Here is a 17516-nt window from a genome sequence, read left to right on the forward strand (position 1 = left end):
TCATCTGTGAAGAGAGAGAGTTTGACTTCTTCATTGCCAATTTGGATACCTTTATTTCTCTTTGTTGTCTGATTGCTGTTGTTAGGACTTCTAATACTATGTTGAACAAGAGTGGTGAGAGTGGGCATCCTTGTCGTGTTCCTGATCTCATCGGGAAGATTGCAAACTTTTTCCCATTGAGGATGATATTTGCTGTGGGTCTTTCATAGATAGATTTTATTAAGTTCAGGAATGTTCCCTCTATCCCTATACTTTGAAGCATTTTAATCAGGAACAGATGCTGGATTTTGTCAAATGCTTTTTCTGTATCAACTGAGAGGACCATGCAAAGGAAACAGTCAAGAAAAGAAAGAGGCAACCCACGGAATGGGAAAAGACATTTGCAAATGACCGTACAGACAATAGGTTGATACCCAGGATCTATAAAGAACTCCTCAAACTCAACACACACAAAACAGACAATCATATCAAAAAATGGGCAGAAGATATGAACACACACTTCTCCTATGAAGACATACAATGGCTATCAGGCACATGAAAAAATGTTCATCATCACTAGCCATCAGGGAGATTCAAATTAAAACCACATTAAGATACCACCTTACACCAGTTAGAATGGCCAAAATTAGCAAGATAGGAAACAACATGTGTTGGAGGGGATGTGGAGAAAGGGGAACCCTCTTACACTGTTGGTGGGAATGCAAGTTGGTGCAGCCACTTTGGAGAACAGCATGGAGATTCCTCAAGAAATTAAAAATAGATTGTTTTTCAGAGTCTGAGGGGTTTGAAGTGGGGGGGGGGTGGGAGGTTGGGGTACCAGGTGGTGGGTATTATAGAGGGCATGGATTGCATGGAGCACTGGGTGTGGTGAAAAAATAATGAATACTGTTATGCTGAAAATAAATAAATTAATAAAAAAAGAAAAAAAACAAATTAAAAATAGAGCTTCCCTATGACCCTGCAATTGCACTACTGGGTATTTACTCCAAAGATACAGATGTAGTGAAAAGAAGGGCCATCTGTACCCCAATGTTTATAGCAGCAATGGTCACGGTTGCCAAACTGTGGAAGGAACCAAGATGCCCTTCAATGGACGAATGGATAAGGAAGATGTGGTCCATATACACTATGGAATATTATGCCTCCATCAGAAAGGATGAATACCCAACTTTTGTAGCGACATGGACAGGACTGGAAGAGATTATGCTGAGTGAAATAAGTCAAGCCGAGAGAGTCAATTATCATATGGTTTCACTTATTTGTGGAGCATAACAAATAGCATGGAGGACAAAGGGAGTTAGAGAAGAGAAGGGAGTTGGGGGAAATTGGAAGGGGAGGAGAACCGTGGGAGACTCTGGACTCTGAAAAGCAATCTGAGGGTTTTGAAGTGGCAGGGGGTGGGACGTTGGGGGAACCAGGTGGTGGGTATTAGAGAGGGCACGGATTGCATGGAGCACTGGGTGTGATGCAAAAACAATGAATACTGTTATGCTGAAAATTAAAACAAACAAACAAACAAACAAACAAAAAACATTCTCAGGTCCCTGGCTGAGAGAAGGACTAGTCCTGAGCTAAGTCACAGCTCTTCCTTTTACTGGCTATGTCACATGAGCCTTCTGTACCTCAGTCTCCTCATCTGTAACTTCAGAAAACTGATGGACAGGATGACTCATGATAATGTTAAAGTCATCCATCCAAGGTGGCTCTGCAAACTGGCTACTCTGATCCTGAATTTCAACAACAGTAGGATCCATGAAACAATGGCATTTTCTGGAAAGGAATGGCAGGCAATCTTTAGATGGTGACTTGCTGATTTCTGAGCAATGCCTTGGCATGCTGCATCCCACCCCCTGCTCAGCCTGCATCCTCCACCCCAGGCCCACCCTTTCATTTGGCAGGTGGACATGAGAAGCTGAGAGATGAAGATGGGTTTTCCTGGGACTGGGGATGAGAGGTGTGGAGAGAAGGAGTGTCAATGCAACCATTCTGCCATCACAGGTAACTTGCTCTCCGTCCGTCCCTGGGCAAATGTTTTCACACTACGTGAGAGGGTCTGTCCTGGGGCCTCCATGCTTCCTACCAGCTTCTCCAGGCCAGGGGTCCACAGTGACCCCTACCTTTTTGGGCCAAAGGCAAATTCTTCTGCACACTCTCTACAACACTTTATCTTAATTAAGCATAAAAATTAGGAAATTCCAAGCTAAGCTTTCCTGAATTGTGTGGGTAAAAGAAATGTTTAAATCTCCTTTTTTTGGCTGAGTCTTTGCAAGGCAAGCGTTTCCAAATGTTTGGCTCAGTCCCTCTGCCTGAACCTCCCCCTCATTGCCTGTCCTCAGGAGGAAGGCTCCAAAGATAAGGGGGGAGGACCAGACTTCAACCAACCAGGAAGCTGCCCAGTTGACCGCGGATGACCCATTGGCTGGGTCTCCCCAACACCTGGATGACTGACTATTATTCTGGACTTCCTTTGTGCCAGATGTGTTTGGCAGCTGCCCACAGTCAATCAGGGGGTTTGGGTTTGGAAAACTGGAGATTAGCAAACAAAGGCAAAGAGTGAGAAGGGTGAGGCCTGGTTAGAAAATATTGAAATTCACCCTGGTTTCCTTCCAGCCCAAAGAACAGGCTGTTCCAGGGGTTCCAGGGACTATACAGGAGTGAAAGAGTAGGCCCTGATAGCTGGATGAAAACCGCTTGGCCACCATTTTGTAAGATGGAAGTTGCTTGGCTGCCATTTCATAAGATTAGTAAAACCCATCAGCTCTCCCTTTCCCAGGCCTGTTCACCTGGAGAAGCAGAAGCTGAGATGGACTGTGTTGGGGGAAAACCACAGCTTTGAGATCAGACCACTTGTGTTTGGAATCCAACTTTGTTAATTACTAGTTGGGTGATGTGGACAAGTCACTAAGTCCACCTGACTCCCACTGAAAATGGAGACAGCGACACTTGCCTCACAGGGTCGGTGTGAGGGTAAAAAGATCAGCTTGGATGACTATATGAATGGACAGGTGAGCAATACTTCATTGGCACATAAAACAGAGCTCTGAAGATTATCACCCAAGAGTATCAGAATCTCAGTTGAAAGAAAAACAAAGCCTTGATGGAGGAGGTCCTGGAGAAAATGCCTAACTATTCTCTCTAAATTTGATCCCACCCTGCCCCATTGTAAAAGGTGCTACTGATTTTTCATGCTGGTGCCACACCATTTGTCTGCACCAGAGAACCATAAGGAATAGCCCACTGTAGTTACTGTGAGGACATTGTTGAGGACATTGCTCACTGCTTCATACTTTGTTATCCTTCTGAGGCCCCATGGGAGATGTTTCTTTCCACTTCAGAACCAGAAATAGTTGTGTTACTCAGCCCTATACCAGTTTCCGAGCTGCCCATCTAGTTCCATCTCAGGGATACCAAGCCTTGTGTGCTCTGAACTGGCCAAGGGGTCAGAACTGAATCTTTAACCTGCTGCCAGGTCTCCTGAACCTCACGGCCCACGTTCTCATGTTCTATGGACTAACTTCACCCTGGCTGCCTTTGATTTTTTTTTTTAACTCTTAATTCCTCTTTGAGATGAAATTTTCTTTCCCAGCTTTCTGTTAACCGAGTTGGATTTTGCGTGTTTCTAAGTCACTCTAGATATTCTGATGACAAAGTTGGTAGGTGGTACCTAACACATGCTACAACAAGCTTTGCTCCCTGTCTCCTTCTTTTCTACAACAAAAGCCACACTGACTGGCAGATGAGCTCTAGAAATGGTTTTCCTTCCATAGATTGAGGATCTTGTGGACTTTAAGGATGTAGTGTTAATCTCCACTGACTCACATATCCCTGGTTTCAAACGGTGAACATCCCCAGATGTTGTGGTGGATGTAGTGTTAACTTAGGCATCGTCTTCTTCATGCATGGCTTCTCTAGATGACACTTTGTCCATCAGAAAGCAAATAGCCATGTGGCTGGTCATCTGCATCTGGTTTTACTCTCTGCACAGAGTGGTGGCCAACAGGGTCCCCCACTGGAAGAAGAGGGTCTTCAGTCAGCTGAGGCAGGAACTGACATGAACCAGGAAGCCCCACTTCCATGACATTCTGAGGAGATTGTGATGGGGTACCCTTTGAAATTCTGGGAGAGTCATCTACTGGCCCAGCCTGTCTCCTTGCCTGTCACACTGCCCACCTCCCAGTGAGGGGTTTGGGGGAATGGAAGGATTGGGGATACAACAGGTGCCCATCAGTAAATATTTATTGAACTCCTACTATGTGCTGGGGCACTAGGGATCCATCAGTGAACAAGATAGGTCCGGTTATTGCCCTATAAGTTCTCACAGAACTTATCTCTAAAAGGGGTTGGAGGGAGTAGGACTTAGAAAAATACATAACCTAGAAAAATAATGGCCACGAGAACAATGCAGAAAATTAAGATGGCTTGTCCAGATAGTGACTGGTCGGATGGATACTTAAAGTTTCAGAGTTGCAAGCATTGACAAGAGATGGTTTGGGGGGAGAGCTAGAAAGGAACTTCAAGACATGGCCCAGATTGTGAAGAGGTCACAAGAGTGGAGAGATTACGCAGCCAGGGTGGGAGGAAGGGCCGCTGGCCTGGATGCTGAAGTCTGTCGTTTTCTATCATCTGGAGAGGGGGAAAAACAGTTACGGCCCAGTTTGAAGGGTGGAAAATGTCAGTGACATACTGTAGTGATTTGCAGCTGCACATAACGCAGCGACTGTGAGACAGTTTCTTGGACAACCCACCTGCCGAGCTCCAAACTGAGAACTCAGAAAAACCTGCCTACTGTGTGCGAAGCCCATCATCCCACCTGCTGCTGCCAAACAGCTGTCAGCTGGTAACAGAACCAAATGTTTCCACTAGTCAGAACATCCAGCCTTTGCCTCAAGTGGAGGGAAAAGCAAATCTTGATTTCAGCCCAGAAAGGGATGGACACATTGGAGGCCAGAGATGCAGACGGTTGTTTGACTACCTGGCCATCGTCTGTTTACAGAGAGAGAAATCAACTTAGGACGTTAACTTTTAAAAGTTGAATATATTCATACATGTAATTCTAAAACATGAAAAGAAAATCACACGGCACACTTGCTTGTATTTTCCTCTGAGTGAAGGAAAACGCATGCTCTTAAGGTCAAGGGACAGCCCCAAAATGAACATACAGAAGTCAACAGAGTTAGGTCATTGGCCTCTTTCTCTCTGGCTCTGCTACTCATCAGCTTTGTGATGCTAGACCAGTCACTTCACTCCTCTGGGAACAATGAGGCCCCTCCTTCCCCTCACCCACTGCAAGGTTGCTTTGCAAATCATTCAAGTCAAAGAGATTTGAGTGTGTTTTGAAAACTGAAGTGTCAAGGAATAAAAGTGATTTTTAGTTAACAGCGAGAAACAAATCTCGAGTCAAAGCATTTTCCCTGGCCAAGTTCCATCCCTCTTGCAGCTTCTGTCCTGTTTTCCAGCCATCATTTCATTAGTTTCACTTCATTTTAGGATTTCTGGGACCAAAAAAAATTGAAGGTATTTATGAAGATGCTGGTTTGAAAAGATAAAAGAACCAAATAATACCTATTCAGAAATAAACCATAGTAGAGGCTGTTGGTGTCTGGCCAGACCCCATGCACCAGGGCGGGTGTCTGTCCGTCTCACTGCTATAATGGTGGTTGCTAATGACTCTCAGCCGCCCCTTCTCTGGACAACTGCCCTCTGATTTTTGGATTATTTTTGAGGAGTTACACCCTTTCCCCATGCTGGCCAGGGTCTGCCTGCAGCCAATTTCTGACTAATGTGTGCAAACAAAGTCTTATCCACCTTGTCTCAAAATGAGACACCCCAGAGCTCCCATGGGATCAAGTTAAGGATAGACTTTAGCTGAACCCACTTCCTTGCCAAGCGGCATCCCTGCCCTGTCTTCTCTCACACACTTATGGACTTCATCTGAAAGCATTCCCTCAATATATCAATTGTACAAGCGTCCCCTTCTTGTGAACTGATCCTGGGGAACCCAGGCCAACACATTTGATACCAGAATTTATCCTAGGAGACAGAGCCTCAGAACAGAGTCTGGAGTTGGGTCCCGTGCCTGCCAGATGGTGATGAGAACCCCATCACTGGTAGTAGGGGCATTCTTTGGCATGTTGTAGCAGTGTAGCTGAGAATTTTATCTGTGCTCATTGGGACAATACACAGGTCAGAAGGCAATGCTTTAGTCAGGACCATGTCTCTAACATTTGGGAGGTAAAGGAGAAACAGTAACTTTAACATCTGAGCAAGTGAATGGCTATGGCTAAACACTGATGATGAGCTGAAGGGAGAAAATGAAGGGCTCAAATTGAATAATCATCAATTAAAAGCCAAATGTGTGAGTCAGAGAATCCCCTTGGCAGTGTTTCAGAGACTTTCATCTCTGCAGTGGGAGGGCAGACTCTGTTTAACACTGCTCACAAGATTTAATTATCAGATGGCAGAACATCAGGGAAGGTTGAATCCTTGGGCTGAGTGAGTCTCCTATGCCAATGTTAGGGCAAAGAAAATGCAGACTCTTGACACTTGGACTGAAGACACCTGAATAGGTTCCACCAAGATCTTTGAAGTTCCCTTGAGTCCTCTGACCCTGAATGGCACATCCCCCTCATTAGAAGGTCATGGGCATCCCTTGTTGGAGAATTATGTAGGAGCCTTCAGGAGGATTACTCCTGCGGAATCTTCCCCACTTCCTCTTCCAGCCATCAGATCAATAGTTAGGGTTAATCTCTGCAAGACCCAGCTGGGGAAGTGCTAAGTCTTCTAAGGGACAAGAGGGGCAATATGTACAAAAAAGTTTCAGGACTGGCTAACAATAGTAGCAGGAAGTTGAAGGTCTCATTGGGAGTAGGCCTGAAGGTACTGGATCAGAGAGATGAACTATAAAGCTGGGTAAGGATTTTGTTGACATGGGAGCACGCTTCTATTACACAGGATTTAATGTCTTGACAAGAGACCCAATAAATGATTCTAATGTGCCTTTCTTAGAAGCTTGACCTCATTGTATGAAGTAGAGATTAAAAGACTGTGATGGAAGATTCTGGAAGAAGAAATCAAAGACTAACATAAATAAGCATACTATAATGGATCTATATATCAAACTAGAGAGCTCAGTGCCTGATTGTGCTCTTTGGAAAGGCTCAGAGGACCCTGAGATGACCAGTGACTTGGTATGAGAGGCAGATGCATCACTAAGAAGTTCTACAGTTGTGGTCCTCTGTAATCTAGAGCTCATGGTAAGACATGCTTGTATAATTCAGGCTACTTAGTTGCAAGGGGGATGATAGAATCTCCAAATAACAGAAGAAAGGTGGTAGCATTTAACTGTCAAAAACAAGGTGGGGATAATTACTTTAAACAGGCAACTGAAGGTTCCTAACCCACAAATACCTATGGATACATCAAATAAGATGTGGAATTCCCAAGGCAAGATAGGAAGCCCCAAAAAGACATCAGTTAATAAATTAAGGTATTATCAAAAGAGATCAAGCAGAAAGATGAGCAGAAGGCTGATGTCAGCCACTGACTTATAAAAATTCACAATCCCTGGCTCATTTTTAAGAATGGATTCTCAGGAATCCACTTCTTAAAAAAGAGCTTGAGTCTCCACGAGGAAAGACCATGTAACGCCATAGTAGGGATAAATAGAACTGACTTATACCAATCTTCTCCAAGAGGACCTGTAACCGTTTCATAGCTAATCTTACCCAGGGGAAAAATAAATACCCATATCTTTTGATGATTGTTAGAGACATGGTCTCTGCAGAAACAATGCAAAGTGTTAAAGGACTGTTATGGCTCTCCTATAAGGGTAAAGGCATAAGGGAGTCAGGTCCAGCTTCTAGAAAAACTAGGTGGATCATGGTAGACCACAGTAGAGGGCCACGAATTTAACCAACCAATTTCCCTAGTTGCAGCTGCCGCACCAGACACTGAGTCTTTACTGGAGCAAATTTAATCCAGCTTCTGATATGTGGATTGTAGCTATTGATGTGCAGGTTTTTAATACTGTTGGGAAAAGGGATCAGAAACAATATGCATTCACGTGGGATGGACACCAGTGTAAATTCACAGCTTTCCCCAGGTCTAGGTTAATTCTCCCACTTTTGGTCACAGTATAAGTAGAGCAAACCTCAGAATCCTAGCATACCTCAGAATGTCATATTGATTTCAAATACTGATGGCACCATGCTCATTGGACTTAATGCCTTGTTAAAATACATGAGCTCCAAAGGTAAGGACCACCATATAGATGAAGTCTTCAGGGGTCCAGTGGTCTAGGGTGTGCTGGGATATCCCTTCAAAGTGAATGACGAACCATGGCACTTTGCACCTCTTATCACTAGCAAAGAAGCACAATGACTGGTAGATCACTTTGGGCTTGAAAGTCAGCATATTCTACTCTTGGTAATACTGCTTCTCCTACTTATCAGGTAACATAAGAGGCTGCTAACTCTAAGTGGGACCCAGAACAAAGAACAACTCAGGAGCAGTTCCAGGCTATGATACAAGCAGACTGTTGTGGGGGCTGTTTAGACCAGTGAATCTGTGGTTCTAGAGGCACGATAGTAGGAAAAGACACTATGTGGGGTGCCTGGCAAGCTGCAATAGGAAACTTGCAGTGAAGACCCCAAGGACTCTATAACAAGGCCACACCACCTACACAAGAACACTTGAGACCATTTGGAAAGTAGGTCCTAAAATGCCAGTGGGTTCTAGTAAGAGTGTCTGACCTCAGAGTATCAAGTGACTGTGCAGCAAAAGTGCCTGTCACATGCTGAGTGCTGTCAGACCCACTGAACCATGGAGTCAGGGGTGCCCAACAGCAACCCTTCATAATATAGAAGTGGTAGATCTGAGATGGGGTTAAACAAGTCCAGAGGATATACGTTTCCTAAACAAACAGGTGGCCCAGACAGCCATGGCACCCTTGGCTCATACTCCTTATCTGTGGCTGTTGCCTGAAATTGACAGAGGAGAAAACACCTGTGCATGGTCCACAGATAGGTCAAATGGGTGTGGTGATGTAAGACAAAGGGGACTGCCCTCTCCAATAGCTTGACTCAAAGATGGCCCCAAAAGACAGATGTGGATCAACTCAACTACTTGGTTTGAGAAGAGAGGGGTCGAGGGAAGGATATACATAGACTCATGTGCACCAGCAGAGGTTTGTCTGGTTGGTTAGTTTCCTGATGTGCACAATGGGAAAAACCATCTTATGACTGCTGTGGCTATTTTTTGACACAGACCATGCCCTCAAGGAACTTATCACCAAGTGAGCGAGTTGCACACATGAACAGACAAAGGCAATGCAGTGTAAAAGGTGCTGATGCTATAGGTGAAGCACAGTGTAGGCCCAAACAGGGAGTAGCAAGCCCTGCCTGGGGGGGATCAGGGAAGGCTCTCTGGGAAATGACACTGAGTCCTAAGTTTACCAGATGGTCAGGAAAGAGTATTCCAGACAAGTAGAACAGCACATGCCAGAGGAAATTACGTGAGACAGATGGACAGACCCCCAGATCATGAAAGACCTTTTAGGTCACACTCATGATGGACCCTGCCCCTCTGGAGATGAAGACATTTTGAAAGGAATTGTCCTGACCTTAATGGAAATACTTGTAACCTGAATAAAACTGGTCTTCTTTGTTCTCACTTTATTCTTACATAATGGATAATAGGGCTGTACCCTGCCCACCTTCCTCACCCACCCTTGGGTCTGCCACCTACAGCTCTGAGGGCTGAGAATCACCTCCCTCTGCACTCAGTCCATGAAACTAGAGCCATAACATACCATTGGATATGGCACCTTTACCTAAATCACATAAGGGGACCATATGGGCTCAGGAGGTCTAACATGGCCCATGTCCCCAAGCCCAACTACTCAGAAGCCTTGTGGTTTGGTAAGGACTCATCACCATCCACCCCAGGTCTGAGGGTGGAGCTTGATCTGACAAAGCCAAATGAAGAATTCCTACCCCTTCCCAGCCATACTTACTGGGTTAGAGGTTTCAAGTGGCTTGAGTTAGCGCCATCACAACAAGGCAGGGAATACCCATTTGGTGGGTCCACCTGAAAAGGAGAAAGTGTGTAGCTCCAAGAGCTTCCTGTGTCACTTGGCTTTTCTAAAGAAAGTCTATCTGGGGACAAAGCCAACAAACGACACCCAGAACAGGGCAGACAAGGAGAGTTACAGAGAAACTGAGCTTCAGTCTGATGATATATGAACTCTAGAGTGACAACCCCAAAGTCAGCTCTACCTCTAAGTTCTAATTACTGAGCTAATGCACCCCACCCTTACTGGTAAGTCAGGTGGAAATGAGCTTTCTGATGTTTCCAGCATATGGCGAGTTCATTTTTACAGGACTTCCTCAACATCACAATCACCAAGAGAAGGACGAATCAAACTCCAGTTCACTGAATAATAATGTTAATCCTTCCTAAACAATTCTGAAGAGTAGCAAAGGGGTGTTTCATTGTACAAATAGAATAAGACATGTTCTTTGCCCTTCTGTCCCCAAATCCAGTGAAAATTGTCATTCTCCTCTCCCCTTACCTCCTCTCCCCTGGTCCAGCTTTCCCGTACACCCCTCCCCTCACCCTGGGTGGCCATACAGGAGCCTGACAGGTGCCCAGGCAAGTCAGAGCCCTTAGAAAGCAAGGCAGACAGACGATGAGGAACACCTGTAATTTTAGATATCATCCTGATTTCTGCCACACTCTCCAAAGGATCCTCATGAAGGCAAGAGCACCTTTTTTACTCTAAAGAAACGTATAAAGAGGGAAAAATCATAGGTTTCTTCAGTCATCCCCTGTTGCCAGCATCAGCCAGAATTTCGTCTTTCATCACAATGTCCCCCAAGTTCAAGGCAGAACTGGACAGTGATACGCACAAGACGAGGGGTTACATAGGGCCCTGGCTGGCCCAAGGACAGAGTCAAGTGGTCACCATGAGCCCTGAAGACAGGTCAGGTGCAAGGGCCCTGGAGGTGAGTTGCATGGATTCAAACCTGGCTTTGTCATCTTTAGCTGTGTGACCTTGGACACGTTAGATGACCTATCTGGACCTTTGTTTACTTGCCTATAAAGTGGGAACAATGGTGATAGCTACCTAGTTGATGTGAGAATTAATAAGTTAATACATATAAATGGCTTAGAACAGTCCCTGGCACACAGTGAGTTCTCAGTTAACTATAATTCGTGAAAATTCTGGTTTGTGCCTCTTGGGCATTGACTCAGGGATGCACCCAGTAGGTGAGGAGCAAGTTGGCCCCATCAGCTAGTACTAAGATGAGATCTAAGTTTGACAGGTAGTCTACCACTGTCTCAGTTTGGGTGCCCTCAAAAGCATATCTTGAGACAGGGCTTGTGTGCAGGTAGTTCATTTAGGGGGTGTCAGGAAACAGGCAGGGGAGCAGTGGAACAGGGAAGATGGAGACTCCAACATAAGCATTATCAAGTGGGAGATGGGGATTCCATTCCTGAGAAGTATGTAGAAGGCCTCTGTACTGAAGTGAATAGTGTTCTCCAGAAATTTGTGTCCACCCAGAACCTCAGAACATGACCTTATTTGGAAATAGATCTTTGCAGATGTAATCACTTAAGATGAAGTCATACTGGATCAGGGTAGACCCTAAATGTAATGACTAGTGCCCTTTTAGAAAGGTCATGTAAAAGCACATGGAGAGAAGAAGGCCATGTGAAGATAGGGAGAAAGGTGGGAGTGATGCATCTAGAAGCCAAGAAACACCAAGGATGCCTGGAGCCATGAGCAGTGAGGAGGGAGGCTTGGGACAGTTCCTCCTTCAGAGCTTCCAGAAGGAGTCAACTGTACCCACACCTGGATCTCAAACTTCAGGCCTCCAGAACTGCAAGACAATACATTTCTATTGTTTAAGTCACCCAGTTTGTGGTAATTTGTTATGGCAACCTCAAGGAATTAATACAGCCTCCCATAACTGCCCACCCACAGGGCAGGAACCAGAGCATCTGGTTATATAGGGTCGGTAATTTGCCTGTACTTCAGTGATACGCTTGCAAAAGGAACCCTGGAGAAGTCCCTGGCACAGATGCAGAAAGAGTCAGAGCTGACTTGAGCAGGAACACTTCAGAGGGGGTGAACTGGCCAAGAACTGGAGGCTGTGGTCAAAATCAGAGGATCCACAGGGATGTGATGGGAGTCCCAGAGAGGGTGGCTGTAGCCACCACCACAGCAGACCAGGTGTGGGGGAGTTGTCCCTCCATGTTTATTCACACTTTCTGCTGCAAGTTCTCCAGGATTGACCAAGGTTACTTTCATTCATTCATTCGTCCTGCACACACTCCCCAACCTTCTGCTCTGTATTGGGCCTGGGAATATACTGATGGCGAGATCTGTCTCCTGAGCTCCATAAGCTCCCAGTCCAGTGAGGGAGACACTTGGGTCTTCATGACACAGTGGGGTAAGCTCAGTGATATCTGGAAGCAGAGGAGGTCATGCAAGCTCGGAAGGCAGACCAAACTTGGCAGGCCTGGGGGCTATAGGCAGGGAGATGTGGGAGGGAGGGCAGTAAGACTTCCTGAAGAAGACTGCAGGCAGGGAAAAACACGTGACAGCACAGAGGGTTTGGTGCGGGGAGTGCAGAGAGACAGCCAGCAGGTGGGTGGGTGTCCGGGGGTTTCTGCTTCTCTCCAACCCCATGAAGAGCAGCCTCACTGTCCTTATACAATGTACTCCCCCTACTCTGGAGGTGGTTCTGCGTCTTGAATCCTGCCACCTCACCCCCTTGACAATGGGGCAGGGCCCAGGGAGAGACATGTCACCCAGGCTGAGCCAATAGAGCCCTCATCTGAGACTCCATGTAGGTCGGCCAGTGTAAATCTCTGTCTCCCTTATATCTTACTTGGCTGGCATTGGCAGTGGCCTGTAACCCTGCTTTTCTCCTGCCCATCCAGAGAAGCTCATGGACACAGGTAGAGGATGGGATCAAGGCAACAGAAGGACAGAGGAGAGAGAAAAGGATTTTGCCTGGTCATGTCTGAGATCAGTTGCACTCCTGGCCTTCCCAGTCTCACATCTATTCCTTTTTTATGTAAGTAAGTTGGTGTTGAGTTCCAGACCCTTAAAACAGAAAATGTCCAGTGGAATTTTTTCAGTGAGAGTTTTGTGGGTTGGATTGTGGCCCCAAAACATACGGCCACACAGGACCTCAGAGTGTGACCTTATTTGAATGTTTTTACAGATATAGTTAAGATAAGGATCTTGAGATGAGATCCGTGGACCCTAAATCCAGTGGCAGTGATGCTCCACCCACACTGGGCTCCGGTGCCTGGCTTGCGCCCACATGTGTGCCAGTCAGAAGGACCAGGAATCAACACTGCATGAGTCAACTTTTGACCAATGGGGTCAAGAGCCCATGGAAAATAGCTCTGCCATCTCTTCCCTGGGAAATCACTGAGATGATTCTCACGGAATCGATGGAGGCGGTCGGTCTGGGAAACAGTTCCACATGATGGGGCCAGAGTGTCCTGCACCCAGTTACACTCACTGTCGCCCCCCCCAACAGCCCCCTGGGACACACGCCCTGACAGAGTGCTCACACAGAAGCCAGGGTCTCAGGCTCTGCTTCCTGGGAATCCAGAACACATGTCTCTAAAGAAGAGACCATGGTTTGTCCATCTCTACATCCTGCTACAAATGTTCTTCATGGTGAAAGCCAATGAATGACCACATCTGAAATAAATCCTGATGAAGCTGTTTTACCAAGTGACCCCCAAGTGCAGTGACTGTAAGTGGAGCCATTCATTCCTGGGATGCTAAGGTGGAGGGAACTGTATTCAGCAGAACTTCTCTCAAGGGTGATGTGGCCCAGAGAAACCCAGGAGGAGCCACAAGGGCTGAGGGATAAGACCCTCCCCGCCCCCCGCCGCCCGATGGCAAGTGTGAGGATCAATGGAAGACTGTAAACTCTAACCTCAGGAGAGAGGGTCCAGTTAGCTGCAGGCATTTTGTTTTATTTACCCTGCAAAATCCTGCAAAACCTCGGACAGCCAAGGGGATATTGAGGCAGGACCTGGGGTTCTTCTCCACACCTCCCACTTTACCCTATAGACCCAACGTCACTATCTAGTAGATGCCAGTTTGAAGGGCCAGTTGTCAGCCTGCTCCGGACTGCCACACATTTTTCCTCTCTTCACAGGGATGCTCCCCCCTTAATGTCCTATCGAACAGTCGAGTCATGGCTGAAAGTTCCTATCTGAAGTATTCCATAGAGGCCAAAGGATTTCAAAAGGGAATAAATGTGGAGAGTAGCATAAAAGTCCAGTATCTCAGTGGGCCATGCCATCTCTCCTCCCCCACCCACCCTGGCCCACCCTCCAAGGTCCAGCCTCCCTGCCAAGGACCCAGCTCACACACACACAAACACAAACACACACACACACACACACCACACCACACCACACCAGAAAGAGGCAGAGCACAGAATGCACAGTCACTCCCTGCAGAAGCTCAAGGAAGTAAGTACCATTAGGTCTTTTTTACAGATCAGGAAACAGGATCGAAAGATGTGGGCTTTGCCCAGTACATGCTGCAGTGGGCCGTGAAGCCGCAGTTGGGTTCAGCCTGTCCAAACTGCAGAAATCTCACTGCCTCCCTATCACAAGAGAAAAAATAAGTACATACAACTTTTCTGGCCTCGCTGCCCCACACCCTTCTCATGTCACCACTTAATATTCAAATGTGGAGAATTTCCACACTGGAGAATAAAAAAGTCAGAAGATTTTCCCTAGAAGGCCTCGGAGCTTGGTTTCTCACAGATGGCCCCAAGGATGGAAAAAGTCTCCCAAATTGAGACTGGCAGGAAAGCGGGGCCCACTTTGTCTGATATTTCTTCTCTCCTTTCTTGGCACCCGTAGGCTTAGCTCACGCCAATGGAAAATTCCCAAGTGCCAAACAGTTCTCAGATAATCTGCACGCAAAGAGAAAGAGAGAGAGAGAGAAGAAAGAAAGAAAGAAGGAAGAAAGGAAAGAAAGAAAGAAAGAAAATGATTTTCAACTAAGACAGCTCATGAGGGATTAAGACAGGGCTCCAGCCAAAACATATATTTTTTCGGATTCCTGACATCTTTTTCACATCTATCAGGAGGTTCACACCCACCCTCAGCCTTGTCACTGAGACCAACACTGGGGTGCACCAGAACCTGGATTTGGGGCTCCAGAGGGTCTCAGGCCTGGGCTTGGAAATGCCCGTGATAAAGTTGGAGACTGCCTAAGAACATCATGGAGGAAGGGTCCCTGCTTGCTCCTGTCCAAACTGTGTCCAGGAGAAGATATAGGCAACAAGATCATCAGACTAAGATCATCAGACCAAGAAGAAAGTGGTAACCATAGACCAGAGTGGGAGCCTAGACCCAGGGGAGAGAGAGACAGAGACCGAGGCAAAGAGACAGACAATGATCAGCAAAAGGCTCCCAGCTCATACAGACAAAAGCTAGTATATAATGCTCTAGTCATATGGATTACATCCAGTAGGTATGAACTAATCTCTGTCATACTCCATCCATTCTTAATCCAACATCATGCAATGTCATATAATAAACAATCACACTAGTGGATCCACTCAACCAATAATGAGTGCGCACACTTGCACATCAGGCATTCAGAGAGGAGACTTCCATAGTGAGGGGCATAGCCCACGCTATGCCCCTGCCTACAGGGGCTCCTATTCTGACAGTGGATACGGGCATTAAAAATAATAGTGATGTAACTGGGCGAGGCAGAGGTGAGGACCTGCGAATATGCATGTTTGTTCAGCATTGCTGTTTTTATAATGCATGCTCACCCAAGCTCATTTTTAATATTCTAAGCAAACTTGCATGATCAGTATGACTGTTATAACCAGTAGCTGGTCCACATTAGAGATGAGGAAACAAGCTCAGAGAAGTTAGAGAGCTGGACAGAAGCCAGACATGCCTTACTGCAGGTCTCAGAGTGCTCCCTCAGTTCAGTGTGTATGTGGGGAGGGGGGTTCCTCTGCTCATAGGTAACACTGGAGGGGATTCAGGCCTGTGGCAGCTGGGGTTGGCCAACTCCACATGGTCACAAGCTGCCTGCCTGGTGCCCCATTACTCAGGTTTCCTCTTGGGGAACTCAGTGGATGAGCAAGATCTTCCAAACTGACCTTGAACATCCTTGCCAAACCCAGGCTTAACGTTATTGCAACCACCCCTACTCCAGCAGGCGCGCCCGATCAGTAAACATAACTCAGCTATATTACACCTTACGTCAAAGTCCTCCTGTTCAGAACAGATTCCTGTGGGGCAGACGCTTTTCAGAGTAGCGTGCCCTGCTTTCTTTCCACTCCCAGAACTTTATATTCCAAGGTTGGTGGCAGGTAGGATTTCTGGCAAAGTGAACTGCCTGGGATTGCACATCTTGGGGGCAGGCTGCACCTGTTTACTTTCTCTCTTGCCCATGGAACTGTGAGTTGGAGAGAGCTCAGTTCTAACCTGGCATCAACACTTTAAAGCAGTGTCACCTTTGTGTTTACTTTGCCCTCTGAGCCTTGGTTCTAAGAAATCACCTGTCTAATGGGGATACCTACAGATAGTTGAGTGGTCTGTGCTTATGGGTCTGTACTCAGGATGATGTCTGGTGCTTCTTAACTTCCTTCATTAACTTCTTAAATTCCTTCTTCCCTTCCCTAACATCCTCCATGCCAAAGACTACATTTGCTCTTTCATCTCCAGCTCCTAGAATGGGACCAGGCAGGGAAGAGGCAAAAAGATGATTTTTTAAAATTAAAGTGGGTTTTATATATAATAAATATAATATAATAATATAATATAATAATACAATATAATAAAGACAAACCCACAGCTAACATCAAACTCAACAGCAAAAAAAAAAAAAAAAAAAAAAAAAGGAAAGCTTTTCCTCTAAAATCAGGAACAAGATAAGGATGCCCAATCTTGCCACTTCTGTTCAACGGAGTTTTGGAAGTTCTAGACAGAGCAATTGGTCAAGAAAAATGATTAAAAGACATCCAAACTGGAATGGAAAAAGTAAAACTACCTATTTGCTGATGACATGATATTATATATGGAAAACCCTAAAGACTCTATCAAAAAACTGTTAGAACTAATGAATTCAGTAAAGTGGTAGGATACAAAATCAATGTACAAAAATCTGTTGCCTCATAGATTATAAGAATTAACATTGCTTAAAGTTAATTTAGCATTAAATGTTAATTAACATTGCTATAAAGTCCATACCACCTGAAGCAATCTACAGATTTAATATAATCCCTACCAAAATTTCAATGGTATTTTTTGCAGAAATAGAACAACAATCCTATGGCCAAATAGCCAAAGAAATCTTGAAAAAGAACAGAGCTGGAGGTATCACACTCCCTGGTTTCAAAGTATATTACAAAGCTATCATAATTAAAACAATATGGTACTAGCATAAAACAGATGCACAGATTAATAGAACAGAACAGAGAACACAAAAATAAACCCAT

Source organism: Mustela nigripes, chromosome 1 (genome assembly GCF_022355385.1).
Source record: "Mustela nigripes isolate SB6536 chromosome 1, MUSNIG.SB6536, whole genome shotgun sequence".
NCBI lineage: Eukaryota > Metazoa > Chordata > Mammalia > Carnivora > Mustelidae > Mustela > Mustela nigripes.